The following is a 6,463-nucleotide window of genomic DNA, read 5'->3' on the forward strand; positions in this document are numbered from 1 at the left end:
CTGAAAGGAACCAGTCACCCGTGCCACAATATCTGGATGCTCATTTCTTAATTAATCCAACTAGATCAGGTGAGAGGACGGCGGCTGTAATTGACACTGGGAAATTGGAGGAAGGAAGATTACAGGCAAAGAACACAGGAGAGGAAGAAATCGAGTATAGGGAAGAAATCAAAAGGGAGTATAAATAGAAATGGAGGATCACAGAGCATGGAATGAAGGGATAGTGGTGTTATAAATGGAGTGTGAATGAATGGACAAAGGAAATGCTGGAAGGAGTGAGAAGTAGAGCATGAAAGAGGGAGAAGGAGAATTAATTAGGCAGAGGAAAGATTGGGAGGATGGACGACGGCGGGAAGAGAGTTAAAGAAGAAAAAGTGGGAGAGAGTTAGGAAGGACGGCCAGGAAACTAGATGAGTCAAATGAAATAGGAAGAGACGACCGAATGATAGAAAAAGTAATGGTAAATATTAAGAGAAAAATGGAAGAAATGAAAGAAGGGGAATGGAGAAAAAATATGAGTAAATATTATATGAGAACATGCTATTAACATACATGAAAAAAAAACGTAATAATACACACACACACACACACACACACACACACACACACACACACACACACACACACACACACACATCAGAGCTGGGCATCGCTAACGAAATGAGCTTCCGCTATCACAAATCCACTAACTTATTCCATAACTTTCGCAATCGCAATTCCGCAGATTTCGAGATTTAGTTTAAATCGCAATCGCAAATCCGCTATCGCAAATAGTTACACAATATTTGCAGTCTTCCGCCACAAAACTTAACACCGGAAACACAAACCGCAAACAGCAATTATACCATCAATAATTCTCGAATATCTTTTCACTCTATTTGTGATGTAATGCTGTAGCTAGGCATTGATCAAACATACGCTACTGCTACTTCAAGTATGGACGATTTGTAATCATATACTAATTAATTTGTAATTATCTGATAAGCATCTATTTTAAACTTATTTTTAATGAGAAGGCCCAAAGGAAGTTCATCAGTGTGACTGTCACAACTAAATCCGCAATCCATATTCATATGCCCTGTCTCGTTCAAGATACTTATTATGATGTTTATAATAAGGTCCCCTGCATGAGAGGTTTATGTGAATATGCTTTTTGTAAAAAAGCGGAAAAGGCAACAACTAGAAAAAAATTGGTTTATCATTTTTTTTTTTAATATTAATTTTGAAGTATCAATCAGATTCAGGCTGTCCGGGCTGAACCGGGTTGGCTCCTCCACGTGTTAGCGGAGGTTAGCGGAAGTAATACCGTAAACGCTAATCCGCAAATGAAATGGAACTTCCTCTATTGCGGATTTGAGGATTTTGCGGACTAATTAGCGGAAGTTCCATTTGCACTGAGTACACTGGGACTTAATTAAGCCGCTAAACACCCTTTATAATAACAACCTCCTCCACTTCGGCCAGCAGCTCCTTAACAACCCCCGCCACCGTCAACCCCTTCCTCCTCCTGCCCAACCTCCCCGTCGCGCCGCAAGTACTCAAAACACGCTAGTGCTTATACGCTCCCGAACTGACCGCCACAAGAACAGCCTTGTACCGACCATAGTTAGACTAATCAACAACAAATAAACCTTTCCTAACTGGACTTAATCTCTATATGCTAATGCATTGCTAGAAGCTCTTCTCCTTTTATAGTAATTGTCTTTTATTTCTCCATCGATGCTAGTCATGTTTATCTTAACTCTTACCTTATTGCACCAAAGATTGTAATTCTATTCTTTTACATTTACATTTTAATTTTCTTTTACTTGTATCTGCAAGGCACTGCCCATTCTATGAATGTAATTTTTCAGCAAGTTTGGCTGCCAAAGCAATAAACTGAATATTATTATTATTATTACACACACACACACACACACAAACACACACACACACACTCATACCTCTGTGGTGAAGCTGACTACGCACTAATCTGCCATCTGGCGGGGTGAGGTTTACGCCTTGCTCGGGCCGGAGAAAAAATTATATTGACAGTAGAAGATACTTCCCCCTTTGAGCAAAAGATAAGATGGAAAAGGGGCCTGGGAGGAGAAAAAAGTTGAATAACATGAAGGGAATGGGTGAAAGGGGCGTAACCTTTCAAAGGGTATGAAAATAAATAATAAAATAAAAAAAAGAAATAGAAAAAGGAAATAAAAGTGGTGCAAAAAAAAGGGAGTAGTTAAGCGAAGAAAATATTTTAGGAATGGTTACGGAAAACAGGATCTTAGGATATAAACGAGGGGAAGAAAAGGAAAACGGACTGGCAGAAAAGAGAAGGAAAGGAAATATATATATATATATATAGAGAGAGAGAGAGAGAGAGAGAGAGAGAGAGAGAGAGAGAGAGAGAGAGAGAGAGAGAGAAAAGAGTGTGAAAAAGAGAAGAGGGCTCTGGCCTTTCCTCCAGCCGGTGCATGTAAAGCAGGAGCGGGGAATGGCGGTATGACTGTGAATTGGCCGTGAATGTGTTGTGATGATCCGGAGTCGTGCTGAATATTAATGCCTAAGCAGTCCCTGATTGAACGGTAGGGGCTTATTGCAGGCCATAATGGTATTTGGCCGGTGATATGTTCTGGTGGTAGGGTAAAGAAAGCTATGTTGGAGCATGGAACAGAAGGAAAACGAAGAAAAGGAAAGTAAAAACTCGATACGGAAAAACGATTTGTAGGTAAAAATAGACAAGTTACGTGAGAGATTAGGTACAAAAGTATAACAAAGGGATGAAAGACCGTATAAATATTGAAAGAAAAATAGAGAAATATGGGTCCGAGACAGTAAATTAAATATAAAAAAAACATCAAATCGTGTAAAGAAGGGAAACACGGGCTATAATTGGTGGTGAAGTACACAGAATAAGAAAAAAAAGAGAACAACAAAAAGATGACCATGTTGCCTGTGAGAGACAATAGTTATAACACCTATATATGAACATAAGTATACAGAAGAAAAATAGTAAGTCCAGGTCAGTTAGGGGAAAATATAAGAAAAGATGTGAATAAAAGAAGAGAAAGAATAAATATGAAAGAAAAGAGGTGCAGAGAAGGAAAAAGAGAAATTTCTACATCAGCCTGCTATAAGCAGCGGCGGCGGGGACACACAAGAGGTAAAATGCTTCAACACGGATATGTAAGTATAGATAAATGGTATCCAGCACGTGAAACAGATTTCTCCCATCCTTTCAAGGAACAACAAACAGTGTGTGTGTGTGTGTGTGTGTGTGTGTGTAATTCACGATGGCCTGATCACGAGTTGGACTCGCTTTCGCCATCAGGTACCCTCACGACGTGAGCAAGTGCTCATTATTGTCGATCTCTGGGTACTGACAGGACCTCACACACCACACACCCCATCCCCCTTGCTCAAGGGAGGACAGTAACCACTCCTAGTCAACGGAAAGAATCCGCCCTGAGCGGGGCTCAAACCGCCGCCTGTTTGGCCGTGAAGCCTTGCAGCGCGGCGCTCTAACCGAGTGAGCTACCGGAGCGGTGTGTGTGTGTGTGTGTGTGTGTGTGTGTGTGTGTGTGTGTGTGTGTGTGTGTGTGTGTGTGTGTGTGTGTTTGAATGGTTGGGGGAATGTGTTTGTGAGGGGAATAGGTTTGTGGTTGCGTAGGTTGGTGGGTGAGTGATGATTATTTTGAGGGCAGATATGACTATGTTTTTCGTTTTGCGTGAGTGTAGTCGAGTGTTTTATATATGGATATAATCGGGTTAGTTTGTTGGCATCCAAGTCAAGAAAAAAAGACACTGTATATAAAACATGCAATAAAACAACTATTATTTTATTTTTTCATGGCACTGTCCGAGAAAAATCAATAAGAATCCATCAAAATATATATTATTTCTCTTTTACTTTCGGCCTTTATCACTGGTAGGTTTTCTTTATAAGACATAATGTTTGGCCCATAATGGCACAGTCAAATGTTTAACAGTGGCGCCATCTTGCTTGTCTCATGCTGCGCCTCCGGAGCTCGCCTTTGATCTTCTTTATTGAGCAGTGGTTCCCAACCTTTTTTCTGTCGTTTCCCACTTCATCAACTTCAACTTTCGTGATTTCTCCTTTCATGTGGACGAGGAGAAAAGTAGCGAAAACACGAAATTTTCTTGCTTAACACAAATAACATACTAAATATAGAAAGTGGCAGTAAAGGAAATATTTGAAATACGTATATACCCCTATTTTTCAAAGAATCACTTCACCTACATACATGATCATCCACAGCCTTTTCTGATACTTTCATTTGAAGCTGTATTCATCTTTATTTGTGCAATTTCAGTGAGGACATGTCCAAAACATGACATGATCGGGTTTTAAGAGACTAGAGAGAGTTGTGGTGTGGCGCTGGCCAGTGGCTGGCTGGCTGCGGATGGTAAGGCTTAGGACTGGCTCAAATAGCCAGCCAGGCTACTTATAATGATGGAGTATTATACCAGAGTACTCCAACAAGTGTTTGAAACTAATGTAGAAAATATAGAGTTTTACATTCATTTAATTATTTTCATTAATATAAAAAAAAAAAAAATCGATTTAAATAAAAAAAAAACTGATTGAAATAAAAAAAAGCAGATTTTTTTATATTTTTTATATAAAAAAAATCAACAACCCTGATATATATATCTATATATATATATATATATATATATATATATATATATATATATATGTATATATATATATATATATATATATATATATATATATATATATATATATATATATATGAAATCTACAGTTGTACAAACAAAAAAAAGTAAAATAATGCACTGAGAATCTTGAAACGTGAGTAATAGTATTTCATTACGGAAAAGAGAGAGAGAGAGAGAGAGAGAGAGAGAGAGAGAGAGATGGGCTTATAAGTTAAGTTATATTTTTATTAATTATTAAATCATGTCGAATACACCCTAAAACAAAGCAACGTCGTATGAAATTAAACTTAGTGAGACTTAGACCTTGTCTTGCGTCAAAGGGTTAATTCACCAAAGGATGAAGTCATGTGACTGGGGTTACAATAATAATTCAAATACTGACGGATTTTTTGCTAAGGAACTGCTAATCTGCCAATGCATTTTTTTTTTTTTTTTTTACAATTCATCTGCGATAATCCGTTTATTCATTTATTACCAGTTTAAAGATAAATCATCATAATCTCTTCCCCTAAGGATGTTTTCCGATGTATTGAGTGAAAACATGTCGATCCATCATATTATATCTCAGTAATAGGCAAAGAAACAAACAAACAGACTGACAAACAACAACGCTTTCATTATCTCCTGCTTACGTTCAGTGTAGGCGGGCAATAAAAAATCATGTGAACATATTACATGTTGCTTTCTATGCTTTTCGTTCATATCTTGCTCATACTCACACTATTTCTCCTTTTTTTTTACATTCTTCCTCCTACGCATAAGCAATCCCCCTCCTCCTTGAGGCCTTGTTCGAATCAAGCTCCGCAGCGAGAGAATAATTTGTAGCACGAGAAGTATTTCCGTGCCAGGAGCCACGAGCCAACGACAAGCAGAACGGAGCATACTGAGTGAAGCCACTCCTGCAGCCCCGACACGCTGAGTACAACACACTCCAACAACATGATGCATTTATGTAATACGGTTCAGGAACAAGCGTACCGGTACCTGAAACACGAACACACACACACACACACACACACACACGCCAGATTAATGAAGTTTAACTCGAGCACTCTGATATCTTATAGATTTAGCGGCCGTTTTTTTGTTTTTTTTTGTTAAACACGATATTTGTTTTTTTTTCATTGTTTTAACCAAGTTCAAAGTGTTTCATATATGATAACTCTTGCAAAAAAGTAATGTTTACTTATATAGATATGTGTTCCGTGAAATTCCTCATTGTTTTGAAATAAATCCTTTCAAAGTTACTCCTTTCAGTTTCCTCTTCTAATTATTGATATGCTTTCTAAAGTTTCATTACTGAAAATAATCATAATCGGGCTCCCTTTGTAATAAAACTGGATTTACTTCTTTCCAATCCTGTTTCATTTTGTACAGCTTAGGCTTTATTTTCTACTGACTAGCCTCGCTTCATTTAGTTTTGCCCTTATGTTATTTTCCTCTCGCGTCTCGTTCCTTCATATATCACTCAGCTACATACAGCCCCTCATTTCCTTCATATCCTCCTCTTTCTTACGTCATCGTATATCATTGACTCGCGCTGCTCCGTTGGCATTTTTGCATTTTGCCAAGTCTTATACGTCTCCTCGTTCTTCCTAGCCCCGCCTTTCTTTGTCTTCTCACGTCTCGTCCCGTACGCGCCGGCGACTCCACAAGTGACACAAGATAACAGTGTCGACACTCACATATGACGGTGACAAAACGGCCGTCAGTGCGCGTATCCCCGTCAAGGGCTCTGGCGGTGACAGGCGGGAGAACGAGGAGGAAAAGGAAGACG

This window comes from Eriocheir sinensis, chromosome 30 (genome assembly GCF_024679095.1).
Source record: "Eriocheir sinensis breed Jianghai 21 chromosome 30, ASM2467909v1, whole genome shotgun sequence".
In the NCBI taxonomy this organism is placed as follows: domain Eukaryota; kingdom Metazoa; phylum Arthropoda; class Malacostraca; order Decapoda; family Varunidae; genus Eriocheir; species Eriocheir sinensis.